A 12,148-nucleotide genomic window follows, 5' to 3' on the forward strand; every position below is an offset into this window, starting at 1 on the left:
AATCAGGAGAGTGATGCTACGTGATTCATTAAGTCTTTAAGAAGATATCACACAAAGAATTGAATTTACAACAGCTTTTCCCTTGAGGCCTACAGATAATCATACTTAGTGTGCAATTTTATCTTGGTTTTTTGTTGTTGTTGTTATTACTTTTAGAAATCTCAACTTCTTAAGAAAGCTCAGTTGGAGTTCACCAATATCAATTTTTCTCCTCTTTTGGCACATGGCTAAATGACAATCTCCTTGTAGTAAAGACTCCCTTGTAGTCAGGTGAGGGCCACATGATTGAGCTCATATCATTGGAATGTGGGTGAAGTGAGGTATGCCCTTCCCAGGACAGGCTAATAAAACATCTTCCATTTATGATCCTTCCTCATTTTCCCCTTCGGTAGCACCCTCAGAGGCCACATGCTGAAGATGGCAGAGCTAAAAGATGGAAGAAGCCTGCATCCCTGAGGTACTTCATGAAAGGATCCAACCAATAGAGCTGCCCAGGACTTTACATGAGTGAGAAATAACTTTTTATTGTGTTAAGCTGTGGATATTTGAGATGGGTTGTTAGGCTGCTAACCTATCCAAACTAATAAATGGATAAACAACTACAACCTAGCGATGATGGGATAGGGAATAAGAGAACAAATGAAGGAGGAGAGGGAACTGTGATCTGTGCAAAGAGAGAGGTAGCCCAAGGATCCATGATCCACCTGCATCATGATCCACGTGGATATGGGAGCTGGGCAAGGCACAGGAGCAACGGACAGGTGGACATCTCAGCACAGACACACAAGAAAAGTAATTCTTGAAGGCAAGAAGCTGATGTATGATATGCCTATATATAAAGAATCAAGTGGGATACATGTGGTGGAGTTTGTGTGTATGTGTCCTTATTTTTCTTATTTTGGCACAGACCATTAAAAACTTTATCAGGAATCAATTTCTGTTCAGAGGACCACTTGAAAATCAACACCCCAGGATGACTAAATGGGTTTGTCAAAAAGGTGTTGTCAGTCATGGAAACATAGACTAAAAAGAGACCATCACTGGTTACGTCCACCACCAGCACCACTCAGGGAAGAAAGGGTCATAATCAGTCATCCTTGGCTATATCCCATCCCACTAGCAAGAGTATCCTTAACATGAAAATAAATGCAGGGGATGGCTTGTCATTGTTCTTTTGATGGTCTGATCCTGTTGACAAAAACATTCTCACTGTAGAGTGGATGAATCAGGCTATCTTAGCTAACTAATAATTTAATAATTAAATAATAATAATTTAATTAAATATTTAATTCATCCAGTTCCTCTTGTTCTGATTCCAGAATGTGCAGGTCATGATGATCTCAAAGTTTCTCACTTCGATATTTATAAGATTCATTGTAATTTGTAATTGGCATTTTACTTTAATGCCATCTTACAAATTTCGATAACTCATAAGAAGGCATAAAAGTTTTATGCAACCATCTTGTGAGGTTAGATCACAGAAATCTGCTTCTGAAAGGCGACTGTTTCTGGTGATTTAGCAAGTTCAAGTTTGTTAGTTTGCAAAGTTGAGTGCTAGATTCTAAACTGTGGTACTTTCATGAAGAAAGCAAATGTTGCCCAATGGGGATCTTTAGCAGACAGTCTTTCCTCTCATTTCTTATGTAAAGCATATATCACACAGAGCTGAAATGAGCACTCTTCTTATTTGCATTTCTACTGTTCTATCTTTCCACACAGTCTTCATCATTAAGAATGCTTCAGCTGAAGGTAACAGAAAACTCAACTTTAAAAATTAAGGAACTCCAGAATTAGGAGGCTATCAGAGACAGACAATCCCTGTGGCTCTTTTGGCTCTGTCCTCCTCTCTGTTTTGGCTTTATCCTCATGGTTACAAGACAGAGATAGCAGGACTCATGAACAAACAGACCCAGCAATATCTAGAGACCAAAAAGACTAAGTTCTCCTTATAACACCTTTAAGAGCTACAAAACCTTTTCCAGAAACTTCTCAGCAGGCTTCTTCTCAAATTTCACTGGTCAGAATTTTATCACTTGTCTATATCTAAATTTGCATTAAAAATGATACTACTTTATGTGGCTTAGAACAATCGCAGCCTACCTTTCCAGGGTTAGAGATGCAGCCAACCTCACCTGAAGCCCTTGACCACAAGGAAGAAGGTAGACACCTAAGCAAAATCAGAGTTCTGCTATTAGGGAGAAAAGTTATGAAAACCAATGGTTGATAATCAGGTAGATGTCTACAAATACGCCACAGAAAACTCTCTGTATGTGATCTTCACTTCTCTCATCAAGAAATGACTTCATTTCCCCTCTTGTTGAATCTGGCCTGGCCTTATGATGTGTGTTGACCAACCGAATGTGATGAAGTAACAGTCTGTGACTTTTAAGAATCCTGGAAGCTTTCTTTTTTGAACCCTTTCGGCAGCTTTATGTTACAGCTGCCATGTAAATAAGCTTGGAGAGAACTTGTGGAGAAAGAAAGGTCCAGCCAGCCCTCAGTTGTTCTGGATACTCAAGCTGAGTGAAGTCACCTTCAGATGTGTGAGCGGAGCCATCTTGTATTTTCTGGTCCAAGCCAAACTCCTACTTGAATTTATTTGCTAAGTGAGCCCAGGTGACCCATATGGAGCACAAGAAGCACAAAGAGATGAGTCCAGCCAACATCCTGAATTGTGAGAAATAATGTTGATTTTTCAGCTAGTAAGTTTTGGAGTGGTTTTTTTTTTTTTTTACATAGTAATAGGTAACTGTCTTCAAGCTGCTATAACAAAATATCATAGACTGTGTGGCTTATAAACAACAGATATGTATTTCTCACAATTCTGGAGGCTGGAGGTCTGAGATCAGAGTGCCAGGATGGTCGGGTGAGAGGCCTCTTCTGGGTTGCAGATTCCTCATTGTGTTTGCAAATGGCAGAAGGGAGCAATGGAGCTCTCTCGGGCCTCTTTTCTAAGGGCACTAATCCCACTCATGAGGACTCTACCCTCATGACCTAATCACCTCCCAAAGGCCCCACCTCCTAAAACCATCATCTTGGGGGTTAAATTTCAACATATGAATTTGGGGGTAGACTCCTTCAGACCATAGCAGCAACCTTGTAAATGTCCCACATATTTCTATATTCATAGGGGACTTACCTGTGCTATCACTTTTTAATATATGTAGGTCTTCTGTCGTTCTTTTTAAGGTTAATATCACTGAGAACATTAGTCACAGATTTAAAAATTTTCGTCAAAATGTCTTTGATTTCTCTCAGCCATATTCTTTTAGATTTGTGCCTATTTTCAGCCTCAGAGAAAGAAACGAAATTATGTTTTTTGAGGGGCATATATTTCTGGGGACTCTTTGCATTTGAGAAGAGCTCAGCTATGTTATTTGGAAAGGAATCCAAGTCAACCACAGCCCTGGACAAAAGCAACCAGCAACATGTCTGCACACAGGAGGCATTCACTCATGTCAAAAATACCAGCTGAGGAGCTGGCCCGGTGGCACAGCAGTTAAGTTGGCACACTCCACTTCAGCAGCCTGTGGTTCGCCAGTTCAGATCCCAGGCACGGACCTATACACCACTTATCAAACCATGCTGTGGCAGGTGTCCCACATATAAAGTAGAGGAAGATGGGCACAGATGTTAGCTCAGAGCTAATCTCCCTCAAAAGAAAAAAAATAAAAAGAAAATTTAAAAAAACCTAACTGAACTGAAATAGCCATGATGCACTGCCCCCTCCCTGCTATAGCCCTATTTCACCTCTGGGTGGGCATGAGGTGACAGATATCCTTATGCTGTCTTTGGGCAGTGTGATGGATACACAAACCTCCTAAAAAGCATTTTGAGGGGCTGGCCCTGTGGCCGAGTGGTTAAGTTCGCGTGCTCCACTTTGCGGCCCAGGGTTTTACTGGTTCGGCTCCTGGGCACAGACAGGGCACCACTCGTCAGGCCACACTGAGGCGGTGTCCCACATGCCACAACTAGAAGGACCCACAACTAAAAATATACAACTTTGTGCTGGGGGTATTTGGGGAGAAAAAAGCAGAAAAAAAAGAAGAAGATTAGCAACAGTTGTTAGCTCAGGTGCCAATTTTTAAAAAAAATTTAAAAATAAAAAAATAAAAAGCATTTTGATGTTTGGGACATATTCCTGATGATGAACAGTAACGGTTTGTAAATTTAGGATAAGTTTTACCAAGAAAGATTAATTTATGCAAATTTAGAGGCTATTTAGGTTTCTGTCTCACTTTACAGAAAGTTGCAGAATGAAAGATGGCCAACAGACCTGGCTTATCAATTCAGAGGACTAGAAGACCCCTGGATAAACAATGATCTTTACAATTAGGAAGATCAAAATCTAAACCATTTAACAAGAGCAGTCTCCCCTTTGGAGAATTCCAGAGAAGGAGACACCATCATTTCTCCATGTAACACAAAGACGTGTTAAAGGAGACACTATTCCACTCCATCCCCATTTATTCAAACTCCCAGTACAAACCCAGGCACACGTAAACGCACGCACATACACAGACAAGTTTAACTCAAATCTTTAGTGCCGTAATTTCAACCCATTCCATCTTTCTCTGGACTTTATAAACAAAAGAGCAACCTCCCTACTTTCTTGCACTACCTGTAAAGAGGTGATAGACAAGGGAATTCTACGGTAGTGAAAATGGCTGCAGCCTAACACTGAGTGACTTGTTACACAATCTTTTGTAAAATGCAAAAGATTACCCACAAACTCAGCTCCTCTCTAAATCACTGACTTATTACGTGACTTATAACCTCTCGGAAGTTCCTCTTCCATAAGGAAGAGGCAAAGCTCAATTTAACAGTGAGTGTCTTAAAGGTGAAAATGTACAAGAAACAAATGGTAAGTGGGAAAATAAACAAAATTCTAGAATGGTCTATCCCTTGTGCCATCCTGGGTCCCAAGTCACAAAGAAAAGAACCATAGGCATAAACCAGACTCTTTTACAAAATTCATTGCACCCACAGTCCTAGCAAAACAGCTCCCTTTTGATAACAGGCACTAATATATTCAGTTGAAATGCTAATTTAGTTATTAAATCATTTTTCACTATTCCTGCTTGAGCTGAGAACAGACCCTCTAAATTATAACATTGGATTATGACTGTCAAACAGCTTATGTAATTTTGGTTAAATGAATCCATTTAATTCAGGAAAGCAATTTCATTCATCTTTCTTTAAGGCCTGAGCATGAAGCTCTGAAGAAAAGCATGTGCCTCTAAATCCATAGGTATGGAGCCCCTGAAACTGATGGTTCTCCGTAACTGTGAGTGCCAGCTAAACACATGATCCTATTTGACAATTATGCCCAAGCGATACGAACTAAAGTCTTGCTTTTCAAACTTGAATGTGCAGACAAATCTGCTGGGGATCTTGTTAAAAAGCAGATTCTGATACAGTATGTCTGAGATAGGGTCTGTGAAAAATCTTGCTAACAAGCTCCCATTGAAATGTACCAAGCTCTCTCTGAAAAAACTTCAACTACTCTATTGAAAAGTGAAATCTTTAGTCAAACCACTACTCAGTAAGATATATTTTTCACGACTTCAAGTTTCACTGTTCCATTCATCTGGGCCTACAGAATTAATACCCATTTGTTCATTAATCTTTCATATTTAATCACGTAGTTGAAAGTAACATTGCTGAAGAATTTGCAACATCAAAAATAATTGTAATGATGTAAAGGTAAGTGAAAAAATCTCCCAGAAACAAATACTATCTAAGGTATATAGACAGTATTTTTAAACCATATATGTAGAAATAAAACTGGAGGGAAATTCAGTGAAATACAATAAGGGTTATATACGGATAGGAGTATTGCGTGTGTGTGTGTAACTTTTGCATTTTCTTCTAACTTTACTGTATTTTCAAAAAAAATTTTTAAGATAGGCCATTTTTCATGAGTGCTCCTTTTTGATAACAGGCATTAATTATTCAGTTGAAATGCTAATTTAGTTATTAAATCAAGAGAGATTTAGTTATCAAATCAAGAGAGGCAAAAGCCTCTCTTTCTAGAAAGACAGATCAAACTAGCTTTATGACAGAGGTGCAGTGGTTGTTCTGAGAATCTTGCAGTAATGGATAAAGTTGTTTTGATACCTGTCAAACAAGAGGCCACAGATCCAAGAGAGAAGAAAAAGAAAAAAAAAAGGAACAAGAAATTTCACAGTATTTCAAAAATTACTGGAGACATTATTCCCTTAAATCTGGAAAGTTTTACTTGAATGACCTGGAGAGAAAATACAATGTAAAAGGAAAATTAACTGCACCTGCTCGATTTTTAGCACTCTCTTTGGAGAAAATCATCTTCACTGTGACCTTCAGCATCAACGCCAGCACCCAGGCAGGTGGTGGGAGGGGCAGTGAAGAGCGCAGCCTCTGCAGTCTGATGGCCTCGCTTTACTCCCAGCTCTGCTACTTTCAAGGTTTTCATTATATTATCACATAACATAATGAAAGTGATAATATCACATAGTATTATCACAGAAGATGCTTTATCTTCTGTGAGGCTCAGTTTTTTTATCTGTTAAAGCGTTTGTCTCATAATGTTGTTGTGAGAATTGTCAATATATGTAAAAAACTTAGTATAATTTTTGCTTCATAACTGTTACTATAAAACAAACCTTTGGGGCTAGCCCAGCGGTGTAGTGGTTAAGTTCACATGCTCCACTTCAGTCGCCTGGGGTCAAAGGTTTGGATCCCCAGAGCAGACCTACAAACCGCTCATCAAGCCATGCTGTGGTGGCATCCCACATACAAAATAGAGGAAGACTGGCACAGATGTTAGCTCAGGGCGAATCTTCCTCACAAAAAAAAAGAAAGAAAGAAAAAGCCTTTATCCAAGCATGATTAATGGAATACTGTTTGCAGTGGGTAAATTACAAGAGAAAAAAGAAACATGTTTGAGTAGAATATTTCATAGAGTTCCAGGACATACACAACTTTAACCTTTTAAGGATAAATATATTAAATGTTTAATGCCATACCTAACCTGTGAATTTCAGGGCAAATTTATAATATAATAGAATCATCATTTTTATGGTCACTGTGAGTACTTCACAATGTTTTGAGGTCCCCTGGTAATAAACATAATTTTATGTTTCTTTTGTTTTCCAAACAGATTTTGAAGATCTTACTGATGCACTGGTAAGTATTTTACAACTGGCCCTTTACAGGGAAACACAGCCCTGATTCGAACTGTTTGCCAAATTCCATGGGATAAACACTCTGACCATGGCTAATTTCAACCTACCAATGTGATGTGACTGAACCAAGAGTTAGGAAGAAACGCACAGTAGAACACCATTATACAGTCTTTCTACCCTACAGATAGAATAGACTTAATTCATCTCAAGAGTATAAATTACAGTAAAATGTAGTAAAAATTTAAATGATAGGATTTTTTAGAATTTGTTAACTTTTTTAATATAACTAACTTAATTGTAAGTTTATATGATTTAGTTTTTTAGTAATGGCTGTGTTTAACAATCAGCTCTCAAAATTCCTGAAGATGTAGCAATTGGCTCTCTTGAGCCATTGTGGGCTGGCTGCAGCACACCATCCTGTGCTAAGTATTGTACTGGATATGAAGATAAATGACTAAAGAAAGGAATATTCAAGCATTTACTGAGTGCCCATTCTATGGAAGTCACGTCCACAAACAGTACTTCTCTTCTATATATATGTGAGGATGAGGTAGGTCATTACCTCATTTCACTGAAGAGGAAACTGAGGCCCAGAGATGTTAATCAACCAACCAAAGTCAGGGTTACGAAGGGATAGAGCAGAAATCACAAACTGAGTTTCCAAAAGGGACCAAGCAGGTAACTCAACCAATTGAAATGAGCGATGTTGAGTGTAAGAAAAATCTGAGCCTGAGCATCTGGCGGTGGGTGGGAGCTATGCCAAGCAACATTAACAGCTAGAATTTTTAAAGCACTTACTAAGCGCTAAGTACTATGCTGAGTCTTTGCATGTATTAACTCATTTAATCTTCAGAACAACTATGAGGTGGGTATTTTATTACCCACACTGTCTAGATGAGGAGGTTGAGATTCAGATGGTTGCTAAAGTCACAAAGTTATTAAACGGTAGAGCTGGAATAGCCCATCTGTGACCCCAGCCCACATTCCCATCGTCTATGAACACCTCATTTAAAGGGAGAAGCTGCTAGTCAGTTTGGGTGGCCAGTGTTGCCAGTCCTTTCAATTTACCAAGAAAAAGGTGTGAATCTTGACTTTTATGCATAACTGACTGATCTTTACTTAGTTCTGAAAAATTCTTGGTCAAGTCTTTGACTATTTCCTTCCCTCCATTATTTTCTTCCTCTCCTTTGGAAATCCCATTACATGGATGTTGACCCTTCTACTTCTATCCACCATGGCTGTTAACATTAACATACATATTTCCATTTCCTTATCCATTCCTGATACTTTCTGATAGGGTTTTTTGACTTCCTCTTCTGGCTCAATTAGTCATTCTTTGGCTCTAACTATTCTGTAATTTGGTTCTCTACAGCAGTGATTCTCAAACTGGAATGCCTCAGAATCATCTAGGGGTGCGTCTTGAAACACAGATGCCTGGGCCCCACTCCCAGAGTTTCTGATTCAGTAGACCTTGGGTGGCTACAAGAATTTGTATTTCTAACAAGTTTCCAGGTGATGCTGATGCTGTTGGTCTGCGGATGGCAGTTTTACGAACCACTGCCTTACTGCAACTCTTCTATCTTTCATACTTTCTATTTACACTTTGATTTTCCTTATAACTGCCTATTTCTGTTCCATGATACCAAACCCTGCCATATTGTTTTGAATATATTCATTTTACTTATTTTAAATTCTTGTTCCGTCTAATACATTAATTCTATTTTGTTTCCTATAAGGTGTTCAGGAGTTTTGTTATTCTGCTTTTCTTTTTTCATACATACAGCCTCCCTATATACATATACATATATTTAAATATTTAGAGTTAAATATAAATATACATTTATAAATATACATATGTATACCCCCTCTTCTGTGATCTATTTCCCTGGGGAATATCAACAATGTGTACCTAGGAGAGGGGATAAAGGCAGGCCTAGCTGTGCTCTTCCTAGTGATTTTAGGGAATAGAGTGGGGGATGCATCTCAGAAGAGAGCCTGAAGCTCTGAGATGGACCACTCTTCATTTGCCACCTCACCACCAGGTGATCCTGCCACCAGTATCCGTGCTCTCTTTTCCAAGGTGCTTGTAAACACCTGTCACTGAGGTATTGGGGGTGGGGGGGCACAAAGAAAGAATGCTCAGGTCTGGAGGTCTGCTTCAGCCTGATGTTAGTCATTGTTCGTCATTAGTCACATCAAGATTAGGATGAGGAGTTATTTGTCAGTTTTTAAATTTTCTTTGGTAAGTGAAGATTTTGGATTTTTTGGTGACTTGGTAATATTTTAGCAGAAAATTTGGAGAGTTTGCTTTAGGTGATTTAGTCAGAAACCAGAATTCCAGGAACTTGGGATTTTCAACCACTTTATAAAATTTGAAATCTGGACAATGGTTCTGCATATCTAGGCTATTTAAATCAGAGCTTTAGAATCTAGGAAAACATTGACTATTCAATCTTTTTCCATTAGAAAGAATCTTATGGGGTGTCAAAGATTTTCAAAACAGTAAATTATTGCTCATAAATCTAGATTTCTTATACACATCCAGGATAAGGAAATCAGTGGGTGGGGAACTCCTGTTCATGAAGGTGACAGAATGGAGTGGTGGTTATCAGAGAAATCAAAGAATAAAGATATGCTGGCATTATTCTCAGCCCTACTCCATGAGTATATGGCTAATCAGTTAACACCACTTCCCCCTACAATGAAGCAAGACAAATGTAATTTGCCACCTCACACAGCCTCACACTGTTGTAGTAGTCTTGATGACCCCTGGGAAGGCAGTGGAAATTGCGTGCCATTGTTAGTAAAGGGCTGATGCACATTTGATTCCCACATGTAGGACTTACAAATCACAGAAATCCAAGTAGCAGAGTTTCCTAATGGAGAACTGTGAAATGTTGCCAGATACACAGACCATGATAGCTATGCAAGGGTGAATTCTCTGGGGCAAGCGCTCACGGCACCACATGCTCTCTGTTTAAACAGTTTCCTGATATGATGTTTTTTCTACATGAAGGGCTATGTGTGTTTTGTTTGTGGTAGATTGCAAAAATCTTCTTCCACTTTGTGGTAGATTGCAAAAATCGCCACAAATTCCTCCCTGCTCTGCATCCACATGTTTTGCAAAGCGACTTTGTGGCTCCTGCCATCAAGAATTGGAGCCTTTCTGCAGCCCCAACACTGGGTTGGCTTCGTGACTTTCTTTGGCCTATAAAGTAGTGGCAAACAAGATGCAAGCAGGGGCTTGAAAAGCACTTCTGCATTGAAGGTTGCTCTCTAGATTGTCTTGGGAACTCTATCACCATGGGAACAAGGTTTGGGTAGCCTGCTAGAGAATGACCGGCCACATGGGAGAACTGACGCACCCCAGCCAACAATCAACAGGGCATTTGATGCATAAATGAGCTCTGCCAAGATCAGCCAAACCTCACCCAGATCAACAGAACCACTCAGCTGAACCCATCACGAATTGGTGACCTGCAGAATCATGAGCTAAAAATCTAGTTGTTGTTTGAAGCCACTTTGTTTGGAGTTATTTATTATGCAGCAAAAACTAACTGGGGACAGAAAAGCTCACACAGATATAGAAATGTGCCTGTGAGAAATGTTTGAGATTTTTCTCCTTAGGTGACTCCTGAGAGCTCTTAGGTCTTCTGAGAATGTTGGATTAATATTCAATAAACACATGTCAACTACAATGACATCTCTATGAGGGTAAGAACTGGATGCTTGTGTAGTGCAAGGCATATGAGAGATATAAATACTTACATCCTCTTTAAGTATTTATTGAATGTATGTTTATGCAGGAATCTGTGTGGATTTTGTCTCTTCCTCTACATTGTGTAGAAGTTTCTGTCAGTCAACCCCCTCCCTTTTATCTCCTTGGCATTTAATATTTCTGGGCACACCAGCCTAACTTCCAGCTGTGAATACGTCAATTCTTTGCCTTAAGCTCTCTCTGTCTTGCCTCCAAAAGCTGTTCTGCCCACATACAGGGAGCCAGAACTGCTGGGTAACCAGAGCCCCCTAGAGCCATCCCTCTACAAATGATGAATGAGTGTGGGCAGGTAGATATCCGACCTCCCTCACAGAATAACTCTGAGCTAAGTGTTCTACACTGTCTCCCAGAATTCCCCAGGGTTTTACTCTCCAGTTGCCCACAGCGTACCTTGCTTGACAATGTTTACTTTATTGTCTTTTTTTTTTTCCATTGCCAGTGTTTCCCAGGATCATCTTCCAAATAAATTATTTGCACTTCAAACTTTTCTTCTGGGGTAAACTGAACTAGAAACACGAAGATTCCTAGAGCTCCAGGTTTGTTCTTTCCTATATTAAGAAGAATGGAAGGCTGAAGAAGACTCCCTTATCCCTTGGAGATAGATGGTACCTTAGGCATCTGCTATTCATGGAAACGTTACATGCCACAAGCATAATGACGACATGTACAAAGGCCCCTCTGTGACCCCAGGAAATCAACAGTGCCAAGACTATTTAATAACTATTAAAGTTTTAAAGGACCTTCGAGGGTAAAAAAAGACACATTGATGTTACCTAATGTTTTCTAAAGAATATAAATCTCATTATGAGAAAACAAGGGGAAAGAATATAACTTTACTGTGTACTAAGGTCAATGCAACAAAAGGCACCTGATTTTTTTTTCTCTGAAAAGAACTGCTTATATGCTTCTTATTTAATAATAAACAGAACTTTCACACTTCTGTTTGGTGCTTTTGTTTATCTTGTGGTAGAAATTTCACAACAGATCTCTAAGGAAACACAAAGATATGATAAGATACACCCACCATATGTAATAAGAACAAAAGCCAATTATAAGATTTGATTAACTATGAATGAATTTGACGTGAGATCTACTTTTTCATTATCGCCCTATAAAATATAATCGCCTGTCTTTCAACATCTTTCATTTGTCCTATATATCTAAAGTCCTCATACTTTTTAGTTGACCAGCTTCTGAGATTAAT

General features: G+C 39.1%; 1 long non-coding RNA gene across 1 annotated transcript; it reads left to right on the forward strand.

Moving 5' to 3' along the window:
* The first annotated feature begins 398 nt into the window (after positions 1-398).
* Positions 399-11,832, forward strand: LOC124248229 (uncharacterized). Its single transcript, XR_006890952.1, has 3 exons — positions 399-507; positions 7,142-7,167; positions 11,384-11,832. It is a non-coding gene; the product is annotated as an uncharacterized LOC124248229 (long non-coding RNA).
* Positions 11,833-12,148: the final 316 nt, after the last annotated feature.

Source organism: Equus quagga, chromosome 12, assembly GCF_021613505.1.
Source record: "Equus quagga isolate Etosha38 chromosome 12, UCLA_HA_Equagga_1.0, whole genome shotgun sequence".
NCBI classification, from domain to species: Eukaryota; Metazoa; Chordata; class Mammalia; order Perissodactyla; family Equidae; genus Equus; species Equus quagga.